Source organism: Anas platyrhynchos, chromosome 2 (genome assembly GCF_047663525.1).
Source record: "Anas platyrhynchos isolate ZD024472 breed Pekin duck chromosome 2, IASCAAS_PekinDuck_T2T, whole genome shotgun sequence".
NCBI classification, from domain to species: Eukaryota; Metazoa; Chordata; class Aves; order Anseriformes; family Anatidae; genus Anas; species Anas platyrhynchos.
The window spans coordinates 48207144-48234273 of record NC_092588.1 but is presented as its reverse complement, the minus strand read 5'-3'; the positions used below and the strand labels follow the sequence as shown (position 1 = coordinate 48234273).

Here is a 27130-nt window from a genome sequence, read left to right as displayed (position 1 = left end):
CCAAACGCAGTCAATAGGCAAAGCAAGTCTGAAGTTCTGCTTAGAGATGATAAAGCAAATGCAGCATAACCTTAAGATAGAGAAAAAGTGACACCCGCCTCCTCCTCCTCTTTCTCTGTGCGCGCACACACACACACACACACAAGTTGTTTACAGAAGTGCCTTGTAGTGAGTACTGGTGGTGTCACTCCGTCCCATGCCCCAGAGCTATCACCGGGCCTCATGGGAGATGTGACTACAGCATCGGACATGGGACTGTTTGTTCACTCACTTTCTGTGAAGAGAGTTTTGAACTCTGTTTTGAATAGACAGCATTTTCTTTGTGTGGTTGGTAAATAACACAGAGCAAAGTTAGTCAGCAAGTTACATAGCTTCTGCATTCTGATTCTTTGGAGCCCTTTTGTACCAAGCTTGACAGGATGTTTTTAACAGAATGTGACCTCACTGGGATACCAGAGGTAAGGAAAAAAGTTATTGGGGCTGTTGTGGAATATTTTGCACAGAACTAACTGAAAATACTGCTTTAGAATGCCTCTTGAAAAGAAGATGGTTTCACTGTGATACAGCCAACATTTTTTTTTCAGTGAAAATCAATGTCTTTCACTCCTTTGTAAGTTATAATAAATCTTAGATTTTCTATTTCCCACTTGTGGAAAAAGACACTTATTTGCAAATCTCAGAAAGATTATGTATTTGCTCTGATGCATTGAGCAAAGGCCCAGTTCCAGAGATAGAACATCAAATTGTTTTCTTTCTAACACAGAAGAGAATAGGCGGATCAGGTCCAGTTCTTCACCCAGGTCCTAGAAACAGCAGCACAAGAACCGGAGCGGTGGTAAACCCAGCAAGACCAGGAGACAGCAGCCTTCTGGACACCTGCACTGACTCCCTAGGTAAAGGTAAGTTGAAAAACAAACAAACAAACAAACAAACAAACAAACAAAAAAAAAAAAAAAAAAAAAAAACATTGCATTTTCTGGGCAAGATCATGCGGGTTTTCATAACAGACGTTACAACTGGGATGCACTGCTGTTTGTAGTTTTGTTTGGACACACAGAAAAGGGGTTCCTGGGTGGTGTAGCTCGGGGGATTAGTGGCTGTGTGGTTACCCCCTCTCCTCCCTCTGCTGGCCAGTGTGGGGCAAACGCGGGTGCTGGCATCCCACGTTCCCCCGGCATCGAGAGGAAAGCACTGCTTGATTGTGGTGTTTCTTGATTTCTCTGATTTGTTGTTCTTGTTACCAAGTACCGACAGCTTTAGGGTGCTGTGATGCGAGGTTTAGCAGCGATAGAGGAAGGGAGATAGATCTGAGAGTTCAAGAAGTCATGAAGATTTTATTTCATTTTGTTTTATGCTTTTTAAAAACAGATGTAGTTTAGCTATTTATTTATAATAGGCTCAGGCTCAATGATCTGACTGATCTGTTTATGTTTAGGATCTAAAGGGGTTTTATGAAAAAAGGAAGAAAAGTGCATTATTACATGAAATAGCTTCATGAATAATAGCCATCTTGCTGTTCTGAAATTGAATTAACAATATGTGATATGCTTTAGTGTGTATACCAACAGAACAACAAAGCTTCATTGTTTTTGTACTGAATGATCACATTTTCTTTTATTTTTTTTTTCAGCCAGAACAGGTGACTTACCAAAAACAAACAAAAAAAATTGTTTGGAGTCACTGATAGAGTAGTGAAAGGAAATGAAGTTCTCACGATATATAAAGCTGTTAGTCATACTTGAATACTTGCATAACAAAGAAATCTAAAAATAAGTTGTTAAAATTGGAAAGTTTTGCACCATGAGTGCTGCTGACAATGAAAGTGTTCTTTGGTAAATGAGCATGGAAAAACTTGCTAATTGCTTATGACTAACCTGAGTTGCTTTTTACTGTAAGGCACATAAAGAACCAAGGCTTTTTTCTTGTAAAAAGTTAGAATGTAGATTGATCAGACTTGACTTAGTAGTATAAAAGATAAGGTGACCACGTCACTGCTCCCAGTAAGACAGGGAAATGAGTTGGGCTTGACAAAGCATTCATACTGACACTTTTATAATGTCAAACTTGCTACTGTACTTTGATCCACTGGTATGCAGTATGTAAGCTGCCAGCTCTGTCCCAATTAGAGCAAATGTTTTCTCTGAAAAGGCTTCTAGAGACAAGCATGTTCTCTGAAGCAGAAGTCTGTAAAATGAGGATGATTGAAGATGATGAATTTATATTCACAACTTTGTTATTTTTGTTACAGTAATACTTCTGGTCCTAATCATGGGTCAGATGCTGGGTACTATACGAAAAAAACACAGACTTTATGCTGAACAGCTAATGATACAGACATGGGACAGCAAATAAAACAAATGTGATGAATTATTCAATCATAAAAAATACAACCAAAGTGTTAACATGGAGTTTTCTGATTTTAATATCTTTCTACACCTGTTCTGTTGTTCTTAATGATGATTTTCCGTAGCGTCTCATCTCCTATGTATAAGCTGCCACAAATAGTTGGAAGCTTGATCTCTTTTGAATTTCTGTCAGAGAGAAGTTGGTAGGGTGGGGGATAACAGTTTATTTTATCCCTGAAGTTAAACAAAAGACTGCAAAATTTTGATAGAAGTAAACCGATTAATATTTATGACAGTTACAGCGGATTAACCAGTAGAGGTCAGTACAGAGTGCTGAAATCGAAGTGGAGCGCTATGTGAAAAAGCTTTGTGTATTTATACTCTGTACTTCTGATTTTTAACTTTTCCGTTAAAAAAAAAAAGGTTCAGTCATCCTCCTCAAAACAACAGTTTAAAAATACTTGGGACAGTACAGTGATGACAGACTGCTTCAGCAGAGGAATATAAGCAACAACGTGCATTTTGTAGCATGGTATAGCTCGTGGAAAGTTGCTTATTTTGTGTAATTATTATAGAAACTAATGTGTAATACGTATTATACATTTTGCAGTAATGAATGCATTTAGCTGACAGCAGTGTAGCAAATTATGAGAAAGGAATATTTCCAGGAATCAAACTTTAAAATACTTGAATTTAAATATATATATACAAATATATATACATATATATATATATATATATATGTCTCTCATTTTAGGTAGCAAATTTTGATAATTAAAATTAAGTGTTGGTTTTAAAGTTTCTATCTTCCTTTCCTTGTATATACATAAAGGTGTGTGTGTGTGTAACACAGAGAGAGTAAGGGAGGCAGACAGACCTTGTGCATAAAGTTGAATTATCTTTTGTTTCACTTTTTAAAGCCATTGTTTGTTTGTGGTTTCCTTTTGTGATTTAAAGCAAGGAAAAGAATCAGCTTGTATAGTCTGTGCATGAAAACATCCTTCAACACGTGTTAGCTGCAAAAGCTCGTCTCTGAAAAGCTTCTGTTCAGAACTGCTTTTTGTGGATCTAAAAAGAGAAACTTTCATGTTCCCATTCTGTTTCCTTGCAGAATGTACTAAGTGCTTTGAAAACTACCTTGCTATTAAATTGTAATTGTTGAATATATATATATATTAAAAAAAAAAAAAAATCCTAAGAATTTTATCACCAGATAAAAGTAATGTTCTATTTTGGTTTCAATGCTGACTTACATCTGCTGTCTATGAGCTTAGGGAGAGTTTTCCGAATTCCTTCAGAGAGAATAGAGAATAGAACTATATGAATGGTGAACATTTTTGAAAATTCTCTTCACTTGTTCTGCTTACCTTCCATTTAAAATGATTACAGAGGCATTGGAAAGTATCCAGCATCTTTGAAAAACAGGTTTTACTTTATGGCTTTTCTCAAGCACTTAAAGGTGACAAGTTCTACACAGCAACCCTTTCTCACAGGGTGTTCTGTTGTATGCTACTGGAGTCAAATGGCATAAGTGTGAATGTAGTTTGGAGAGCTGTAAGAATGCATTACTGCAGGGAAGGAATTCCCTTATAACTTTAAAGCAGCAACAGCATAAACTGAGGTGGGAAGGAGATAGAGATAAATGACTCTTGCATATCTGGCCTGTGACATATTTTTCCCCCACTTTTGTTACCATAGCTTTACACACAGGTCTTACAATCCAGTACAGTTGAATTTCTTATGAAAGAACCCCCTTTACAGGTGTTCTTTGGTAACAGAAGGCCCAATCTAACAGGAGACATATGAGTGATGGGGTATTAAATGATGATTTCCACTTTAAGCCTAAAATTTTTACCAAAGGCTTGGTTTTGATTCAGTTCAATTCCCTTCATTTGAAGGGGAGCAGAGAAACAATATTTACTACCGTTTTCACTATTGGCTTTGGTTGTGTTTTAAGTAGATAAATTTGAATGCAAAAGTCAAAATCAGCTTCCTTCCCCAGATAAATTTCTGACGTTCATACTATTTTGGCACATAGTATTTTCCTATAGACTTTTTCACATACATCTGAGTTTCTTCTGGGTGTAAATGTTGTGAGAAATTGTATTTTGCTGAGCCACAGTGGAAGTATTCATTTACAGTAACTGATACTCTTCATTAGCACTTGGGGGGGGAACGGGTGGGGGGAACAATTCTCCATTCTCCCCATGAAATGCTTTTCCTCAAAAGTAGTGCAAAGATTGAGGTGGTTCATATAATATTAAATAATCTGGTTTTAGCCAGTTGATGTTGAAATCCAAATGTCCAAGTATTTGTATTTCTCCAATTAAGTTTGTTTACATGTTCAATTTCATGAACATCTGGTCGGGCTTTTTCTGTAGCATATGGGATATAAAACCCCAAAATTCAGGGACCAAAACAATGTTGCTGGAAACATGTATTTCAATAAAATATATTGTTATGATGGAAGTTTGCTATTCTTATCTATATCCAGGCCAAATATAAAAGATTACAGCAGAGCTGTTCACGATTAATGAACAGAAGGTCTATCTTATCATTGAAGTTCTCAGTCTCTTGCTAGATTAATGTTTAGTATTTTCTTGATTGTGATACGACTCTCATACAATCTTACAGGTATAGTAACATTATATTCTCATTTTGCCCCTCTTTTCTGATGTGATTTTTTATTTTTTAATTCTTCTCTGTAAAGTAGCTGTGCAATTATCCTATCACCATATAGCTAAGTTTTATGGTGTGTGTTCATTTGTTTCCAAGTCTGGGACAGATTTCTCCATCCTTGTGTGTGTGTGTGTTTGTAGTGGTGACTAATATTTTTGCACTACCCTATATGGAAAAAACTGTCACTGAACTATAAAGCTGTGTGTTTTGCTTAAGCGTGTATCAAAAAATTGTGATCTTGTGCCCAGATGAAAATAGCACTAATTCAATTCAGTCAGTGGTGATCTGTAATTGAGATAGCTTCACTAGTGAAAAATCTCTGCATATAAACAAGGACACTGTGGCATTTGCACTAGAAATTGAGTTAATTAAGGTTCCTTACTTGTAATTACGTTATCAATCTGCAGATTGCAAAATAACCTAAAATAAATTAGAGCCAATAAATTAGAATGATAAACATTGTCAAAGAAATTGTAACTTCAAAATTCCCCAAAGAGAAAGAAGATATTATTCACCCATATGAAGAACAAAGTACCAGCCTAAAGGATTGGTATAATTCTGAAAAATGTATTATATATCAATATAATGGTTTCACTTTTGGTGGATCAACCATTTTAGTGATGCATATATATGTACAGTCAATTTTGTTTTGAAGCTACTTAGTTAATCCATAATAGTGCTTCTCCCTGATCTTATGAGGCTGGACAGCATAGCTGTTTGTTGTAGTTTTGTTTGTTTTTTTTTCATTTTGTCATAAAGCTCTGTTCAGAATTTATTATCTGTCCTTTTTGCTGTGTAGCTCAAATAAATATTAGGTTTTTGGTTTTTATTTTGTCACTTTATCATATGTCAGGAATCAACTTTATACTGTGATGTCCTCTTGATATTCTTCACCTCCCGCTGATATCAATAGGATGCTCAACCCAAGACATAGTGTCTTATATATCCCAATACCAGAAAAAAAATATTGTACATGGTGACCTGAGGGTGAGGACCTTTATAATTTCAACATTAAAACTGAGGTATAGAAGGAATTAAAGCTTTCTAGAAACCCCGAAAATCACTTCCTTTCCATAGACAACTTCTGGATTATTTCTCTCATAACTATGCATTTCTAAGAGGTCAAAATTCACTCTGTCAGCTTAACTGTAAAACAGATATGTAAGAAATATATATATATGTATATTTGTAGAACATATCCATGATCTGGTTACAAGCTAAGAAATTTTTGAACACCTTTATGTTTTTAACATGTCTATTCTGAAAGTGGATCTTATATTTGACCCTAACTACAGAATTTGGCCCTAACTGTAAAATAACAATTTTATCACAAAAGAAGCTCCCATAGTCTATGTATATTATTGCTCAATATACTGTCAGGGGACATTAGTAATAGGCTTTGCAATATTTAACAAGTACACAGCCTTACTTTTTCCTTTTGTACTTTAAGGGCATACCTCAAATTGAGTTGTATGTACTAGGTTTTCCCAACACTGTAGAAATGCAAATTTTTGTTGGTCCCCCCCAAAAAAAAAAAGTGTGCCTTTCTGAAAACTTTTAATCTATGTCTATATGTAGTGACTTTTTATCAGAATACTTATGATTTGCATAAGAGTATATATATATATATATGAATATATACACAACATATTACACAGTTTCTCCAGACAATTCTTGGCAGCTCATTCATATTTTTAGAGGTATCAACAAGTTCACATTGACATGCATTTTGTTTAAGAAATTAAGACATTAAAATTTAAGAAAATATGTAATTAATATTGAATTAATATTGAATATGGTCCTAAAAAATACTATATGCTTTATACAGCATGTCATTTCCTGTGAACCTGATTCACAGAGATATTGCATTTTTTTTTCCTTGAAAATAATTTTATTAGTAGTGCTCCTAAAGAAGTGTTGATCACATGATTGGATGTGTCAAACAATATTCCACTTTTGTTGCAGATTTACACTGTTTCAAAGAAAATGTATGAGTAAAGATTTTCTGGTGGTTTATTGCTGGTGGTAACGATGACCACAGAAAATGTGAATACTTATACATAGTATGCAACAAAATAGAACAGTTTTGGAATCAAACTACAGACAAGGTTTTCAGTAATTTATGTTGCCAAGATGGTGCAGTTTATAGACTTTGGTTCAGCAAGATCTCATTTGGAGCTCATGTTGCAATTGTGGACAGCATCATTTTGCAGGGTCATATGTTTCTTTGAAGACAGGCAGGTTTTGATAGCCTGAGTACAACAGGTTTTATAATCTTTCTTCCATCTCCAGTGAAAACAACACCTCCATCATACCTAAATTTTTAATGGTCTTTGGTGACACTTGAATTTGAACACATCAGATCTCCTAACATTTGATCTGAGCAGTGAATAAATCTGGCAGATCTACACAGCTTGGGAGAAAGGTAGCAAGGATTTTCATTCTGGGAATCAGGAAGTGTCAGGAATAAAGTCAGTATATACTGTGTAAAACCACCTGACTTAATATGGCTCAGTTCTGTGAGATCCAGAACATCCCTTTTTGACCTTGGAATAATAAGTGGCTAAGAATGATCTGGATCTGGCAGGATAAGAGTAGATGAGAGTCTGATCACAAGATCAGACTGGCTAAACAGGGAATCTGTGATGCATCTCCAGAACAAAGAGGCAGTATACAGAAGATGGAGACATGTTCAAGCTGCAAAAGAGGAATATAGAAATGACATGTCAGTATGCTGTTAGGTAAGCAAAAGCTCAGCAGGAATTGACACTTGCAAGGCACATCAAGTGCAACAGGAAGAGCTGCTACCACTAAATGGATAGGAAAAAGCTGAAGAAGCAGAATGTGTGCCTGCTGCTTGAATGGGACAGGCAATTTAGTGAGAGCAAAACCAGGTAAGGCTGAAATACTCAAAACTTCTTCACTTCAGTCATCATCAGCTGGCTCTATGTATAAAGGCAGGATTCAAAAAAGAGGGGAACAACCAACAGGAGATGAGGATTGATTGAGGATTTATTTACAAGAACTTGGCACATCCAGTTCCCTGATGGGCTGCACAAAGAGTCTTGAAAGAACTGGACAATGTCTTTGCAAGGCCACTACCATCTTCGAAAAGTTGTAGAATTTGCTGAAGGTACCAAGTGATAAGAGAAAGATTGTATCCATCTTCAAAAAAGGCCGTACAGATGAAACAGTGAAGACTCACTTGCTGGTAAGATTCACTTCATCCTTGGGGAAATCATGGAGCTGGTTTTCTTGGAAGCCATTTCTGAGAAAATGAATGGAGAAAAGAGTGATTGGGAGTATAAGTTTTTAATTCTTGAACAACTCTATTGCATTACATGATGACATAACTAGATTCTTGGTTAAGGAGAGCAGGGGATGTTATCTGCTTTGAATTTAGTAAGTTTTTCAGCACAATCTCCCACAACATTTTCAAGTTCAAGGTCTAGTGTTAAAGAGTAGATGGATGGACTACTAGATGAGCATAAAACTGGAGAGATCAGAAGACTGAAAGGGTAGTAGCTAATGGTTTATACTCTGTCTCTGTGCCTATGATATGGAATTTCTTGGGGATCTGTCCTGGAACCTGTCCTGTTTAATAAGTTTCCTGGTGTACAGTGGGCTAAACACTGTATGCTGGCAGTGATGAAGGCTAATGGAGCACTGTACTGTATTAACAGAAAAATAGCTAGTTGATTTAAGGAAGTTATTATTTCCCTTAAGTTGGTACTAATTAGGCCACATCTAGAATATTACATCCAGTTCTGGGTACACCCAGACAAGACAGAATGTTCATCAATAGGAATGAATGGAATGAGTTTGGTGGAGAGCTACCAAGTTGATCAGAGTACTATATGCCTTGTGAAGAGACTCTGAGAAAGCAGGGCTTGTTTAGTCTGAAGAAGAAAAACAAACAAACAAACAACAACAAAAACACGTTTAGGTAGAGCAATACTGAGGAAATTTTGAAATAACATTTTTCTTGCAAGTGAATACTACCTTCTGCCTCCTAAGTGAGCTCATCTATTTCAATGTATCAGATGAGACTGGTATATTGAGAAGATCTAATGAATCTCTAAATATAAGAGATTGTCTTGCAGTTAGGCAGTAGGGATACTGCTGCACATTTTAATAAAGGCACAGTATTGTTTTCACATAGGTAATAATGAAAAAAACATCAAATTTGGCTTACCCAGGTCTCTAACTCTCCTTTGCATGATGGGATGATCTCTCCAGTGGAGGGGTTCTTGTCATATCTCCTCACGTGTAGGAAATTTGCTGAGTACAGGTATTCTGCCAGGATATTGAATGCTGTTGGTAGGGAATGGATGGCTTATGGATTCTGAACCATGCCTTGGTTTGATCTGATGCTGTTTACGTTCTGTTTTTTTTTTTCTTTTCCTCTGAAGTTTGATGTAAACATTTTTGCTGAGGAAGAAAGAAGAGAAGTGTGTCAAAGAAATCAAACATTCTGATGCATTTTTGATTAGAAGTGAAAATATTAGAACAAATGATAAGCAGGTATTTTTAAGCCTATCTTTTTTAAATGCAAAATTAATGCATGATCTTTATTAGGTCATCAGTACGAAATCATCAATATGCTTGGGAATATAGAATTCACTGTAATCGATCTTGGATTCGATCTTGCATGGATTTATACTCTGGAAGACATTAGGAATTGGATGGGAGAATGCTGGTAAGGCCTGGAATGGACACTGACACAGTGATACCAGGATGCTTAGTCTGTCCCACCCAGACGTTCTTTTGTAAGGCCAGGGAAAGGACCTTTACCTCACCCCCTTCCTCCTGATTTTAGAAGTTAGATATGTGCCTTGCATGGTCACAAGAAGTTTGGTTTGTTGTCCTGACTCAGGTTTTGCTGATCAAACCCAGCAGCTACCCTCAGACAGCAATGCTCACAGGACTTGCTTAACTTTTTATTACTTCTTTTCTTTTTCTTCTGTTTGCCTTTCTGTTTTTTAATGTTCCTTTTCACCACTCTGGTTAAATTTTTTACATGCCTCAGTCTACTCCTAAATAAAAAACATGCCTGTCCCCATTACTTTTTCTCAATTAGTCTCAGCTTAGTTATATCTCATTGCCAGTTCACTATTTCTGATACCATGTACTGGCCTTACATGTGATTTCTGCTGCAATTGTCTGGGCACTGTTGGTCTTGCAAGACTGTACACCCCAGAAGGTTCCTAGTACTCCCCTTTATTTTGGCCATTGGTCACGTAAATATCTCTCAATTCCTGTGAAATCCAGCCATTGTTCTTTGCACTATATGTTGTAATGTTTATTAGCTTCTCACATTCCTCTCTCTCAGTCATTTCTCATTTTCTGTTCCTGTTTTCCTGGATAGCATTATCATGTCTTGTTCAGTTAGCTTGAGCTCCAGCCAGGGCCCAGTCAGTGACCTGGGTTTCCTGAGCTAGTAAAAAAACTGTTTTTCCTGAGCTAGGACCTAGCAAAATAAGTTGGTTATCCTTACTGATGCTATTGATATGTGGTAGCTGAAAATGTAGATAGTAAACCAATTAACTGAGTAGTAATTGATGTAACTTTATTTTTACAAAAATGGTAAAACATTGATATGAGTTTTCAGTTTTAAACATTAAATTTAAAAATAAGCATTGCAGTAGGATAGCCATACTCTATATATGTGACTTCCATGATTATGTGATCATCAACCTGCACCACATTTTGGACAGGATGTAGCCTTGAACTGAACGGAAGTGCGTACGTGTTCCCTCTGATGTGTTCAGTCATTGCTGACCCTCCCTGCCTCAGATCACAAGCCAGTGATGATACCATGATGCAGATCTGCAGATGGAATGAGAACTCAACACAACAGTCTTGGAGGAGTTCAACATAGTGAGGAGCACGTGTTGCCAATAACATAGTGAAGGGAATGGGACATAAGGGCATAGATAATGAAGGCTAGTGATAAATCATTAGAACTTGTTTAGGTTCCACCCATGCATCCTGACACAGGAACCTGTCTTTCAAGGAAGTACTACTTGATAGTTAAAGTACATGAACAGAAATGGAAGCAAACTCAACTTAAGTATTGAGTTTAGGTGATCTAACACTGGGTAAACAGGCATCACAACAGTGACTGTGATAAGTAAGCCTTGCTACAAGGCTGGGCTTGGTGTCATATTTATTTATTTCTGTAGAGGATGTATGAGAGCTGGTTGGCTCGCAATGTGGCAGAGCAAAGCCTGCCACATTTACAAACAGTAAATTGCAATTTAACAAACAGTCCTACTCAATTAGAGAAGAAACTTTATTGTGGTTGTTCCTGGTCATGGAGGACAGGGGGAACCAGAGCAAGTAGGAGCAGCTGAAGTCACAGCTATTGATGCAACAACAGGGCAGGAATAAACACCTGTAAAGATACTGGGTTATTACCCATGGAACAGCAAAATAATGGAGACTTTGTCTAGTCCTCTGTTAATCAAAATAGGAGTGCGTTCAGGCTATAGGAAACTGGATGACACCAGAGCTAGAATGCAAAAATGATAACCAGAATACTATAATCCTCTGGTATTAGGTAGAGAAATAGGTCTTAGAAATCCATGTTTATACATTGAGATCTTTTTGTTTATTTATTTTAACATTCTCCTAAATGCTTTCTATTTGAGACTTTGGGAAAATGAGACTGATGCTCTTCACCATTATCTCTTTTAAAGAATTAATTCATCATATTCAAATCAAACACTTTCTAGTATCACATTAACATATTCACCTCTTAAAATTTGAAAACTATAGGACTTTGAGTTCCTGAATGCTGCTTTAATATTTTTGAAATAACATCCAGTTGACTCCTTTCATAGAATCATGTTGGAAGGGATCATGTTGGAAGGGATGTTCAAGAATATCTAGTCCCTGCCATGGAATGCCTTCCACTAGTCCAGGTTGCCCAAAGTCCCATCCCAGGTTGTGTGTCACGAGAGCAGAGTAGAGAAGGCAGAATCACTTCCCTAGACCTTGCTTCTTTTGATGCTGAACAGGATATGGTTTCTGTAACATTAAATCTTTACAATATTTGGCTGCAAGTACAATAAAAAGTCTGGCCAGAAGAAGGAGAAAATGCAGGACATCCTGTTCACCTGTTTGTATAATCTTATGGCTAGTGCAATCACAAAGGTATCAGGTTTATTCAGTAATTTGTGGAGGCCAGATTTCACCAGTGAAGTTAATGAGGTAAAATGTGTGATGCTGACTAAATATGAATAGCTAATACCAGTTCTCATGGAGGAAAAAGTTCCAGAGATTTTGTATGAATAAAACTACCTTTTTTTTTTTTTTTTTTTTTTTTTTTTTTTGCATTACAGCAATAGGATTGCCAAGAATTTAAATGGAATTATGCAGTTCAGTTAGAATATGATGGTATTCTTGCATGGCTTTTGTTTGTTTATTAAACCAGGAGTCTAGTGCTATCTGACACTCCATCAAAGATGTGTTGCTTTTGGTTGAAATTTTAAAATTCTGTGCTGCTAGAGAATTGGCATTTCATTTAAACATCTGACAACATAATAAGTACTTATTCAGCACCTTACACTTTGTTCCTACAGAAGGACAAACTTGAAATTCTGATTTCCACTGGTTTGATATACAGTTGATTTGGAAACTAAACATAAAATGGAGTGTCAGTGTTTTATCTGGGGACTCATTTCACTTGGGTAGACTGTACTTAGAGCTCTTTTTCATTAGCCTGCTCCCTTTTAGCGCTGATTGTTTGGTTACTAGCCTGTGATTTTTCTGGAATAAGAAGACTAGGGCAGATAAAACCTTCTATAAGGACTTTCTTTGGTGTGTAGACATGTAGAGAGCATTAGATAAGTAATCTACAGAGTTAGAGAGAACATATTCAAGATGCTTCACTGTAAGAGATCAGTGTCATCCAAACTATACCTGGAGTCTAATAGATTCTGCTTCCAAAGGGAAAACACATCCTCTTCTCAACACACTAAAGGACTGAATCTCACTTTAAATTATCTGTGGCTTTGCCCAAATATCAAGTAGATTTATTTAACTGAATTAAAAATGGTCTTGAATACTCAAAGCACTTTTGTGAAATAAAATATATGTTATGTATGTACACAGACAGAGGGAAAGAAAGAAGTAGAAATCGCCAAGGACAGACAAGGTTGTTCTAAGAACATTTATTGATTAGAAACAAATCATGTTTGGTTTGGTTTGCCTTTTTTTTCTTTTTTTTTTTCCTTTTTACTTCTCCATATTACATGAAGTGGTCTCTGTCTGGGTGTAATTTTTACTTTTTAGTGCAATCTGCACCTGTGGCCTTTGGACTTAATGTTTATGACAGATGGACTGGACTGTGTTTGCACCATTTAGTGTATAATCCTTCTGTATGTATCTATGCCATGCTAGGCAGTGGCACTGGCCCAATGGGCATATTTATTAGTGCAGACTTCCTGTCTGCTTCCATTGTTCTGTTGCAGTGTCCTTTGAGCCTAATGGACCTTGCTTTGTACTGGGCCCACCTACAAAATATTGTTCCTGATTCATGCCAGATTATCTGCTGCAGACTCCAGTCTCCCTCCCCCAGCACCCCCCCACCCCCACCCCGCTTTTTATTTTTAAGTACTTCAGCACATTTGCCAACTAGAATGCTTAAAATGGATCAATTCCATATTGTAAATGTTCTTCCTCTCAGCCTGCAAGCTTCATTTTGGAACATGCTTGCTAGCTGTGTTTGCTAGCATCAAGATGCTTGATAGAAAAGAGAACTGCTTTCTCTGAATAGGACATATCTCCTGCTACCTGAGCTCCCACTCCGTGTGAAGCAGAAGTTGTTCCCAGCAAAGTGATGGCCACTGTACAACAGGGTGTAGTAAATGCAGCCCTGGCTGCAGGAGCCTGCTGGCCCATGGCTGGCAGCCTGGAGCTGTGCAGTGCGTTCCATTCCTGCTGACTTCATCGGTGCTGTGTGACAGGTGTGAAGCCTACTACTGCACAAGATATGTTTCCTTCTCTATCAGTAGAATAGCAAAACAAATGCTAAGCAATGGAAAATGATGCAACACTTAGGCACTTTCAATTTTTAATTTTTGAAGGGAAGAAATAGATTTGTGAAACTAACAGAAGACAGAAATGATATACTAACACTTGGAATTTCAAAGGATAATTTAGTATTGTACCTTGTTCATTCATTACATGAAATCATGAATTCACCTATATTATTATTCTGTGCCTGTTATAGATATGCATGAAATAAACCTCTCAATTTAATTGTATTCATATCAAGTTAGTGGCAAATTTCAATCAGGTGTTTGAGAACCAAAAGCATCCTTTTCCAAACAGCAACGTCTATGTTAAAGTTAAATAGTTAAAAATTTAACTTAAAGTTAGAAAAATAAAAGTATTTTTAAAATATTTTGATAAGAAGTAATAATGGAATTGTAAATGCTCTGTGGAAAGATAGATCACAATTTATCACACTACTCAGGAAGACTATGCATTTAGTGCTTATAGTATCATAACCACGATGAAACAAAACATATTCTGTATAATGGTAGCGATAATTTCTGGAGTGTGTGTACTTGCTAATAAAATTTCTGTAGGATAGGAATGAAGACCTTGGAGGAAGAATTTCTTATTTTATGAATTAAAAAAGGCAGTATCGACAACATCTTCATATCTGAGTTAATAAGGACTTGTGAAGAAAATATGTTCAAGTCCATTTACAAATACTCAGGTATAGCTTGAGTACCATCCTTCTTCATTCACTTTCAGTGCTGTTGAATAGTTAACAGTTTTGAAGATCATGTAGCCAAACTGCAATGATGAACATTTATATATTTATATACATTTATAAATGATGAATATTTATATATATATACATTTTTGTGGAGGACTGTATGTGTTTTCAACACTGAACTTAATTTTAAAATTTATGATTGAATTTTAAAATCTCATGGTTGTATAAACATCATTTTTTATGCCCTATATACTTGTACTTTTATCATTCCTTTACTGATAACTGAAATATTTTCACCAGCTTTGCAAATTTTGAAGGAATATATTTCAGAATACAGTGTAGAAAATGTGCAAGCTCGTTCTGGTCAAATCCTGTTTAACACCCTTCAATTTGAATCAGCTGTGTGATGGTTCTGAAATTTTTCTTTCTGCATTTGCTGTGGCATTATCACATTTTTTTCTGTTACAATATTGCTCACATACTCCTTGAAAAAGCAGTTTCCTAAGTTGCTTTTCCCTGCTGCCAGTCAGTGTGATGATGAAGTCTCTTTTCAAAACAACCATAAAAGCTTCAGAATCTCTTTCTTGTAAAAGCCATTTGTAAATTTTAAGGTGAGAGCAGCCTGGAACAGGATATACCACAGGGGAGGCAATGTTATTAAATGCTTTGGTGTTGTTTGTTTGGTTGGTTGTTGTTGTTGTTTGTTTTTCTTTCCTTTTTAGAGTTCATAGCCACCATTAAGTACAACAATAGAGATATCATCCAAGTTTGCCAGGACAAATAACTAACCATCTGCCACAGAAGTCTCTTTGTTAGGTGAGAATATTAGCTTTAAGGACATTATAACGTCTGATTTTCTGATTGGAGCTCTCTACAAATAATGAATTTAGGGATTGTGTCATCGTGTAGACAAACTACATGACCATTCACCTGTGATTATCTTAACTTCAGTGCCAGTCATAGTACAGTGCCCCAGAAGTGAAGAGCTGGGTATCATGTCCTGCAAATGGAATTATTCATCTGTTCTCTAAAGAGCCTGGGGACTGAGCTGATGGAAGCACGTAACAGCAAGGCTGTGTCTAGCAAGGTTGTGTCTATTAAGAATACGCAACCTAAATCTTCCATCTGTGAGGCACAGTAGTGAAAAGTGCTATGTGATGGTCCTCCTTTGTGGACCATGGACCATCATCATGTGTCTTCTATAGATGTCACCTGATTACTAGCCATACAGGTATACCATGCTACCATGCACTACCCTGGCATCTGGACCCTTCCATCTAGTTATTATGGCATGTAGATTGTTGATTGTAAATTAATATTATTGTATTTATATTATTGTATTATTGTATGTAGCATAGCCTAGCTAGTACCATTTTCTGTCCGTGTCTCTTCTGTTAGGTCTTTGGTACTGTGGAACTCCTTTTGTAAGGTCTACTTCTTTGTCCTACTAGTACAATTTCTTAATAGCTGCAGTTTCTTTCTGATTTGTCTAAACTACAGCAAAAAACAATTAATTTTCTGGTGAAACAGAAATCCACATTTGTGGTCCTACAGGAGGCTCTTAAAAACAGTTTTTAAAAGCCATTTTCCTCCAAGGCCTTGATAAATTTTCCATCTAGTTTTGTAATCTGCATTTGCAAAGAGATTGGATGGTGCTCTTGGAATTTTCTGTCCTAGATAACATTTCCATACTGGAAACACACTGACTTGGTTTTCCAGAGTGCAAACAATGGATTTAGCTATTAGCTTTTAATGTCTGTAAAATTATTTAACCCTGATCCTTGGAAAGACACAATCATGCTGCCCCTAAGGTGCCATGGGGTTCCACTAATGTCATTCATCTGAAGAGTCATTAAGCTAACCAGCTGCTCCTTTGGTGTGCTGTAGTATTTAGTATGCATTTAGGTGATCTAGTAGTAACAAATGCTACTAGATCACCTGTGACTTTTAAATGCCCAACAGGCAAAAGAGGCTGCAGGTTATTCTGTGGCACTGGCTGCTCCTACAGTGTTTCTGAGCGGTAACTTACTGAAGTTCTGTAACTTTCTGTTTTTCACCAATTTTCTTTCCTAATACATCCACACAGATTATTTAATGCAGTTACATTGTTCTGTCTTTGCAATAATCCAGCCTTGATGTTTCATATGTACAAATTAGGAGCAACTTTGTCCCATTTGTATTGCAATTGAATTATTAGTTATATCTACTACTTGTAAAACCAAACAACTTCTTCAATTTTAAACATTAAATATCAGAATGTGATGATAGATTTGTCAAATGTGGTGTTCACATTACAGCTTGAATAGTCACATTTAAGTGCTTGTATGGGGATTTTTACAAATATAACAGTGTTGCTTCCTCTAGTCTCTTTGCACACTTAGGAAGCATACTTCTGAAGAATTTTTCCTATACTTCTGAATAATTGTTCCTAGTTGAATCTGATGGAAAAAAGAACACATTTCATTTAGGAATAAATAGTGTAAGACAACGTCATTTGTGCCTTATATATAGAGAGAGAGATTAGAAGTATCTTTTTTCCTTTAAACATTTTTTTCCTATTCTTACAGACTAATATATCCAAATTACAACAAATGTAAAAATATTCATATAATAATAAATTTATTTGAAAAAATAGAAAAAGTAAGTGCCAGAAAATGGCCAATACTGGAACAACAAATGTTAAGAGTGTATAATGAGTGTATTTGTGGAATGCTGTGGTTGTTGTGTTGGTTCTTTTTGTTTTGTTTTGTTGTGTGTTGTTTTTTCTTTTTCAGAGTTCTCCTACAATATCCATTTGTTCTAATTAAAGGTCTTTTTGTTTGAAGACATCCAATTTTCATTGGTTCTACTTCTTTATTTTGTTAGATACTATTGGATCCTGCCCACAGCCTGTACAACACTTCTGTGTTCACTTTACCCCTTCATTAATGGGGGAAGTTCAAGCTGCTGCCTGGGTAAAATGGTAAAAGCATCATTGACTTCACTGTCACAGGAAAAAGAGAATTAGAGATTATTAACTGCTAATTTTCACTCCTTTTAATGGGGTTGAAGTCCTAAATTAAAATACATCATATATTGATTTTAATGATGACATGTAATATTACACATGAAGAGGTCCTGTGCTATTGAGGTGTTCTCTGGATGCTGAACAAGAAAAGCACTTAGAGGAAATGTAGGATTTTAGCACAGGATAATGTGGAAGGGGAAACTGGGAACTGGTTGTAATCAGTTGTTCCCTTGTACAAGAACCAGTATAGACAGAACATTGATTAGACTCTAGCCAAACCCAATAAGCAGTCAGATTACTGATTATAAAATCTGCCACTGTGGTTGTCTTCAGTGGTAGAAAAAAATAGTTTTTCATAGAGGTCATAGCTTCACATGTGAACCTCACAGCACAACCTCATCATGTGCCTGTGATCAGTTTGTCCAGCAATGGGCTTTGTGTGGTATTATTTCATATGCTCCCCTCGCTATGTTGAATCCTTTTCTTCTGTCTCTTAGTTGCATTTCCATTCCACCAGTTAATGCTGTGATAAGCGAGGATGAGAGAGTAATCCATCCTTTGTGCAGCTCTTATGTCTATCTTCCATCTACCTACATGTTTTCCTTAAATCCTGTGATTGTTGGTTAAGTGGCAACAGAGACAGATGGAGGATGTCACACCTACATACAAATGATGAAGAAATGATGGCTGTTGGCCATTGACTCGAAGTGACAGAGGCATCCTTAACTTGCACATCAAAGGAGCTGTTTTTAAGGGTGGTGTCAATATCACTGGTTGCTGAAAATGGAAAAGCAGATCCTCAGCTGTCATGTACTCTATCTTTGATTCACTGTGCTAAAACAACAAGCCTGTTACACAGCAAAACTTCCACGTAAAACAAGCTAAGCCAAAAAATGTGAGAGACTAAGGAGGTGTGTAGTACATATTGAAAGTGTCTTGTAAAATGTAATATACAGAAATCTGAAATAAAACATATATTTTTCAGATGAGATCAATTTTAAGGCAGCCATTGGTGTATATATGTATTACCAGAAATCTGACTCTGAGGATAAGTGACTACCTAATGTTACCTTAACTGGAGCTGACATCAAAATTAGCTTCTTTATAGCAACACTGATGAATTTTATGAAGAACTAGGTAATTCTGTAAAGGTGTCTATAGAAAATGATAGGCTAAACTTGTATATAAAAACTTAACCATATTTATGTAACACAGGAAAAGATAGCTGATGAGGTTGATGTGAGAAAGAACAACTCAAAGGATGACTATAAAATCTACTGTGTTGACAGCTCATGATTAAGTTAAGTAGCGTATTCCAGGTGAATAGTTTTTTTTTCCATTTAAAATAGTAGCTGCACTATAATTTTCTGTTCATCAGTGGGCAAAAAAGGTATACATGGAAGGAGTTGGGGGAGGGGTGGGGAGGAGAAGTTAGGGGGAGGAGAGCAGGAAGGAAGGAAAGGTCTAATGCTTAGAATTTTCTTTAATTAATCAACTTCATAATGCACAAATAATGGGTGAAATAAGATTTTTATTGTGTGTGATTGTGAAATAAATGCACATGCATTAAAAGGCTGATTAATGCCAGGTTCCTAGTAAATAAAACTACCTTGTCTTTTCCACTACTGTGATATTTAACTTTACAGAATGTACATTCCCTTGCTTCTGACTATTCTGTAGTTATTTCTATTAGTTATCTTCTGAAAGACTATATTGTCCACTTACTGACATAAAAATGCAGTAACTCAGGAATTGTCCCACTGATGCCTATGAAGCTATTTGCAAGAGAAACTGCTGGGCAGAGTGGAACTCCATTAAAAGGTTCAAATGAATGATAAAGTTAAATTTATTATTTTACTTGATATATTTCTATCCTCTAACATTGTTCATATTTAATTCCTTTTTTTTTTTCTTATATTTCTAACTCATAGCTCTTTCTGTTTCTTGCTTGTTTTTATTTTTCTCTTTCCTCCTCCTAATATTCCTTTTTAACAAGATTTTGTGAGTCACACTGATTCCAGGCAAACAAGCTGCTGTACTGTAAAATAAATAGCCTTGAAATGCTACAAAGTAAATCACTTGCCTTCAAGATTAAGCTAAAATGTTTGCATGAGCTTCATGTCTGAACATCCTTCCACTTAACCAGATGATAGCAGAGTTTTTGCCAACAAAACATATCTTTACTAAACCAGGGCCATCTTTCAATGAGAACAGAGCAGTATGCTGCCCTCTGCCATCAAAACATGCCTCTAGCCCTATTTATTTATGAGAAGCTTTGTACTGGATACAAACTGATCATGAATGTTATCCAGCTTTATATAAGACATCACATGGTATTGGTAATCTGATACAGGGTTTTAAATGGATAGCTACACTGCCAGTTTTAAGTGCCAGCAGTTGTTTTTTGCTTATTTATTTTTATTTTTGCTTTTGCTATCAAATGATATAGCAGGTACTGCTATGAAATATGCTAACATTCATTGAGTGTATGCTTCCTGCAGAAGAATTGATATTACTAAACACCTTCATTTTACCTTCTAATTTTAATCTTCTGAACAAAATAAACTATTTTGTATCCTTGAATGCAGCTTCCTAGAAATAGATTGATGTAGGAAGAATAATATACATTTTACTCCCTCATCCCAAACATATTTTTTTCACAAGCTTGTGCTTTCAGCATCTTTTTGCTGTGTGATTATTAAAATACTTACGCTTTACAGTTATAGGCCTGGATAGTCTTAAAAATAGATAAGGTTTCAAACATGAAATACTGACTTTTCTTGGTATTTATTCATGTAAGATCCAATTTGATCACCTATATTTGTATTTGTAAACCTAGAGAATCAGCTTTATTTGTGGATTAGGTATATAATTGACATTCACTCCATGCAGACATGGAAGAATCTAACCTGGTGTGAGAAACCTGAAGTGTGACTAACATCCTGAATTTTTGATTTGCAACATAATCTAGAGGATGGATGAGCATTAACATGGAAAATCTAGTCTCTCTTTCCCAGAGGGCACCTTTGTATTATTGTAGCTGGAATGCTTCATGTGCTATATCACTTTGATCAGATAGCTAAAATCTGAACACTCAAGTATTGTAAAGGTAAGGGTAGTAGATTTGATCAATCCCTGGGACTGCTAGTTTCTTAAATCATCTTAGGATAAGTTAAACTAAGCTTTTGGAATTGTTCTATGTGTGTTTAATGGAAGAAAAAATGGCTAATTTGTGCTTGCCTTACTAGAAAGCAGATGGGTAAGGGAAAAAATATTTCAGAGGGAACATTTAAAAATGCAAAGACAACCTAACTGAAAATTTTGTAAGCAATTAGATGGTAGTACAGGTAAAGGCATCTCAAACTGGCGTTTCAGTATCCAATTCTTTATCAAAAATTCATTTGCAATTGAAATAGCTCATGAAGAGATGTGACTTGGAGCAAGGAGCAGAGGCATGACAGAACTGGTAAGGTGAATAGTGTGCTAAAATTTGTTTGTATGTTTCCAGGAGAGAGAGAGATCTGTAGCTTTGTATGCTTCCCTAACTTTATGCATTAGAGAAGTTGAATAGCATGACTGAGTTTAAAAGGGGTGACATTAATGTGAAGTCTAAGGATTCTTTATGTGCATAAAACCATGATGGTTCATTCCATGAACAGCTGCTAGCCAATAAGCCTTTCAAAAAGCCTTTTGGAGACAACACTGAAAATCTAGGGCTCCCACTCTCCCTGCAGGATTTGTACACTGAATTTCCAAAAATAGGGCACCTCCAAATGGTGATGTAAATGCTTCATAGGGACCCAATATTGTAATAAATGTGTATCACTGTATCCAACATACCACTGAACTTTACTTAGTCCCTAATAAGGAAGTTGCACAATAGGCACTTGAATGTGTTTAAACATATTTAAATGCCATGTTTTTGAAAATAGTTTCAGTCATGAATTTGATTTTCAGAAGTACATCTGAGGCAGTATGGCTACTAGATATTTTCACTCTGGACTTTATTTATGCAGACAGCAAAACTATCACACAGTCTGTATGAGCACTGAATGATGTACATAGTAACTGAAGCCCAGGAGTGAAGCTATGTTAAGAGAGTCTACGAACAGCCTTTATTAATATATTTTTGTTGAGGTTATGTTTTAATTTTTTGGGGCAGATGCTCTTTGTTTATGCTCTACTTGCACAGTGGTTCTGATTGATGTTATGTTCTAATAAATAAATAATAAAACCAATGGATTGTCTTACATTTTGTGCAATTGCTGAAGATTCCATACTAGCACTTCTCATTTTCTGGCAGATGGTAACACAGTTACCTCTGCCATTAGAACAACACAAGTGTCTTTTGTTGTTATTGTTGTTGTGTTTTGTTTTGTTTTGTTTTGTTTTCATTGAGAGAATCTTAACAATTAAAAAATGTGGCCTTGATAAGCCAGAGGAAAATAGAAACAGCTTGTTTGTAATATATATAACTGAAGAAATATATTCACAATGGAAGTAAAATGCTAAAAAGCTTCCTTCTCTCTTTCTCCAAGATTTTTTTACTGTGAAATTAAGGAAGAAACTGCCACTTGCAAACTCTATATGTGTTGAACAGTGCTAGAACTGTCCACAAAAAAAGAATATCAAATCTGAGGATTTCTCTTTGTACATCCAACACTAAGGGCTAAGGAACCAGAGCTTAATTACAGGGAGACAAGTATGAGTTGACAAAATCCTTTGATCATCATACAAATATAAATGCAGTCAATGTTTGTCTATATCTAAGGAAGATATTTTAAAATGTGTTTCATTTTTAATTAAGTTAGCGCTATTTCAATTGTATGGGTTTCTGGGACTGGCGTACTACATGTCCCAACCGGTGCATGGGAAAAAAATCATATTCCACTTTAATGAAATTACAAAACATTTCCTTGAGATTTGATCCTGATGCTTAATAGCATTGTCTGATCTTATAGACAACTTAGCTAATGCTGGTGTAATCAGAGACGCCTCTTGCACCACATGAGTTGGAAATATATCAGTTAAGAATGTAACATATGCACCTTCCACTTAAATTTTGTCATTATATTTTGAAGTATCAACATTCCAAACACATTTTAAAAGAGAATAGAAGCTACAGCTAAGTGACTTAAACCACTGAAACTGAATTAACAATAAAAATAATGATGGATATACAACTTCAATGGAACTGACATTCAATTATAACAACTTCATGCAGTGCATTATAAATTTGTCCCATTGTATCTGATTACTATAGTTAATAGAGTCAGAGGCAAAAGCTCTAATCACAATCTTAAAATGTATTTTATGCTTTCTTTTTGATTCTTGATTTGCATATTGTATACAATAATATATTTACGCAATATTTGACAAACATCTATTTTATTTTGCAAATTGACAAACTTGTCTTGTGTAAGTTATGCTGTAAGGAGGGCTTTAATGGTTCAATTAGATGGTCTGTTCACTTTTTACAGTATATTTTATTAGTCTAAGTATGGTAACCAGGCTTAAAACCAGGTACTACAAGGTACCTTTTCAGCACAGTGCTCAGGAAATCAACCATGGAGCTCTCATTAACATTAATGGATGCTTAGTGGCTAATTTACTCTGCATCATGGTTAAAACATACTCCCCAGGGTGCTCACCAGGCTGTGTGGGAGATTCCTCCATACTGTTGGTATTGTAATTGTATTTTATTAGCTCAAGCTACAAATGAAAGATTTCGATTCCATGACATCTCTGCTGAACTCTGATTCAAATGGAAAATATACACACCTGTATTCACTATCAATTAGCTGTGACAGCAAGATAATCTGATCAAGAATTTTTGGCAAAAACATACAGTAGAAGAAAGATGTACTATCAATACTTCTAATTTTACATAAATCTACAAGGTAACTGAATATTTTATTTTATAGTAAACATTAAACACTAAAACCATAAATTTTCAAATTAAATATTCAAAAATTTGTAAATGCTGTTGCAGTTTTAGTTTAGCCTTGTTATGCTTGTGTTTTTGATTAAAAAATGAAGATCATTGAGGGAAATCAAAAGGAATTATGAACTCAGGAGCTTATATATTTATGAAGCTAGAGTTCTTCCAGTCTTAAGTGCCATAATTCTTTAGAACTCCTCCTCCAGCCAAAAAAAAAACTTGTTGGGAATGCTTCCGATTTCAGTTCTGAATAATGGATTTTAAAGGAACATTAAGTGTAAACTGGTAAACTATAAGGAATGGGGAAAATATAGAGCAAAGAATCCCATGCTTGCATGAACAGAAAACACTGGGATAATGCAGGACTTGTCAAAATCAATTTGAATTTTGATTAAGGAAGAAGATTCTTCATTCTTTAACAGAGGACAAAGAAGGAAGAGGGTTGCTATGTACTTCAAATATTTTCCCTAGAAAATATTAAAAATTAATACCACTTTTAATATCATGTTTCAGTACCTAATGAGACTAATGCTGAGCATAAGGACAAAGCCAGGCTTCCTGAAAGATGAGTAAGAATAAAGCACATTGAATTTAATGTATATGTGTATAAGATACAAAAAGAGATGGAGAAGATGACATGGTTCCCAGAATGTTGGAATAGAAAATCATAATCAGGCAGAATGAGTTAGGAAATCAGAGTGGCACCACAAAACTGCAAAATAGTATTAACATTTAAATATAACATTTAAAACAATAAAGGAAATAGATGGCTTATGCTAATATGGACTTACCAGTATTACTCAATCAGGCAAAAACTTGAAAAATATTGAATACATAAAAGAGAAGAAAGTAAACAACATAAAAGTAAGGGCTGATGGATTATTTCAGAGCAACCACTTACCTATTTTTTGTAAGATACTTGATTTTTTTGGATAAGAGAAATGCAAGCTGGTCTGATTTGTTGGGACTTCAGAGATGCATGGGAAATTATTGGTTACATTGAAAAGTGGGATTAATATGGAACTCTAGAGTGAGTAAGGAACTGGTGAGAAGAGAAATGAGTAGATTATACATAACAGGGTTTGTAATCATCAAGGGCATTTATTAGTAGTGCATTGCTTGTGCATTGCTACCTTGATGACAGTATACATGCCAAAATGTTATTTTTCATACAACTTCTTAGCCCCTTTTCATTTTTCTTTCAATATATTTTCCTCCAAAATTGTCTGTAATGCCACACTAAAGAGCAGCTAATACAGAGTCTGTCAGTTAAACTCATGTCATGAAATTCACAGATTCTTAGAATTCACAACAGTGTTATCGTTCTAGTACATTATACTGTTTAGCATCACTAGTACATGATACCTGATTATTATTTATTTATTTATTTATTACACAAATCCTCTTCCTTGTTGTACAAATACATGCTGAAAAACATGGTATTTGCCTTCTTGTAGTTTGGACTAGCATCTCACCAAAAGCATGCATCAAACATCTTTGAAAAGGTATGGATAAAACTGATCTGGAGTAGCTTTGTTTAAGACAGAGAAAATAATTACCTCAATAAACAAATAAATAAATAAATAAATAAAAATAAAATAAAATAAAATAAAATAAAATAAAATAAAATAAAATAAAATAAAATAAAATAAAATATATATATATGCATATATATATATATTATTGGTTCCAGATATGTTTACAGAATGTCTTGGTAGAATCTGGCAGCATATTTTCAATGGATATCTGGCCAAGCGTAACTAACATATATATTACAATCTCCTACAGTGGATGAACCGTAACAGATGCAAGGAAGTAAGTGGTGCAGGAAACACACTACATAAAATATGATATATCACAGTTGGAAGGCTAGTGTCTTTCATTTCATAGATATAGAGATTGAATATGTGTAGTGGTTCACAGCAAGTAGAGAAAGGTAAATGCGGTTATACTTGGAGAAAGTGATGACAAAGCAAATTTCTGGGCTGGGAATGGGATAAAGCAGCTGTAGTCATACAGTCAGGACACGGTTATACAGGTTTTGTCTACTCTTCAGCTTTTGCTGGTGTGTGATCATGGTGATCTGTGGTCTTTAAAAAAAAAAAAAAGTGATTTAGTGCACAGTTGCAGCCATAGCTTTCTACTAAATTTTAGCTTTTTGTTATACTAATGATGAGAAAGAAAGAAACTTCCACCATGCAGTTTCAGAATGTCTGTTGTTTAAGCACCATCAATCAATATTCATTTACAAAACTGAGCCAACTTTTTGTGCTAGGAACTAATTTAGAATGTTTGTACTGGGTCTCATCTGTCAAGAATGTAATTTCCATCCCTATATTCTGTAGTATTAGCAGTTTCATTAATTTGTTTCTTCTTAGGTTGAGAGAAGACTGAAACTGCTTGTTGAGTGGGTGAGGAATTGAGCCTCACCCACTCAACTTATAGGAAAGTGCAGCAGGCAACAGCTTGTTCTTAAGTAGCACAAGAGAAAATAAAAGTGCTGCATCCATCAGTATGATGAAGAAACCTGGAAAGAATAGGCTATCAAGAGAGTCTCTTAAAATTGTAAAATAATTTCCTCACATCAGAAAGGATATGGTAAGATGACTAAAACTGTTTTTCCAGAAGGGTGGTCATTATAGAGTAGGTTGTGTACAAAGCAGCATCTAGAGTTCTTAGAATATGTTTGCTCCCATTTCCACGAGGTGCTGCCTTTCACCATTGTAAAAATCAAGTTTTACCAATGCTCACAGGAAGCCTTCAATGCTTCTATGAAAACTAATAATTCCAAGAAAACCTGACTCTACTGAGGAAAAGAGAAACCTACTCAGTGGCTGCTATAGTCTGACTTTTCTCCCTCGTTAGCAAAAAAATAAAATAAAGTGAAAGTATAAATAAAACATTTTGTACTTAGCAAAGATCAGGTCCATTTTCAGCCTTTTGAAAAGGTGAGCACCAAGTGCACTATTTGCAATAAGCATCAGTTTTTAACTGTGTAAAGAGATGGAAATGAGCCAGTTTAGTTAATGATACACAGGAAAATGCATCATGAGTCAGCATGGTTTGTAAATGCACTTTGACACTGAAGAACCCTCAGGATTAAAAAGCATATAACACACCTAGCATCGTTATACTTACCAAATACAAGTCTGTGCAATATACCAAACCCCTCTATTCCCTATATTAAATAGTTTTGATGATTTGGTCTTTTAGAAAAAATCAAATATTTTTCCATCAGAACATGCTCATCTAATGAAATTGAAGGGTTGAACATAAACATACTGTCTGAATTTCCCTAAATGCAGATATTATATTGAGCTGCACATACAGTTTTTCAAAACTATGAGATACTACTTCATAAAAATAAAACTAGAATACTTTCAGTGTAATTAAAAAGAATACATTAATATATTTGACATTTC

The 27130-nt window shown here is 35.5% G+C and overlaps 1 protein-coding gene across 2 annotated transcripts in view; it reads left to right on the top strand.

The window, feature by feature from the left end:
* Window positions 1-234: 234 nt before the first annotated feature.
* ST18 (ST18 C2H2C-type zinc finger transcription factor) overlaps window positions 235-27130 on the top strand; it is a 173166-nt gene continuing 146270 nt past the window's right edge. The window contains exons 1-2 of one of the 2 annotated variants that reach the window (XM_027452092.3): window positions 235-458; window positions 764-899. The gene's annotated coding sequence lies outside the window, so the exon portion shown is untranslated. The other variant, XM_072034685.1, reaches the window with a different exon arrangement.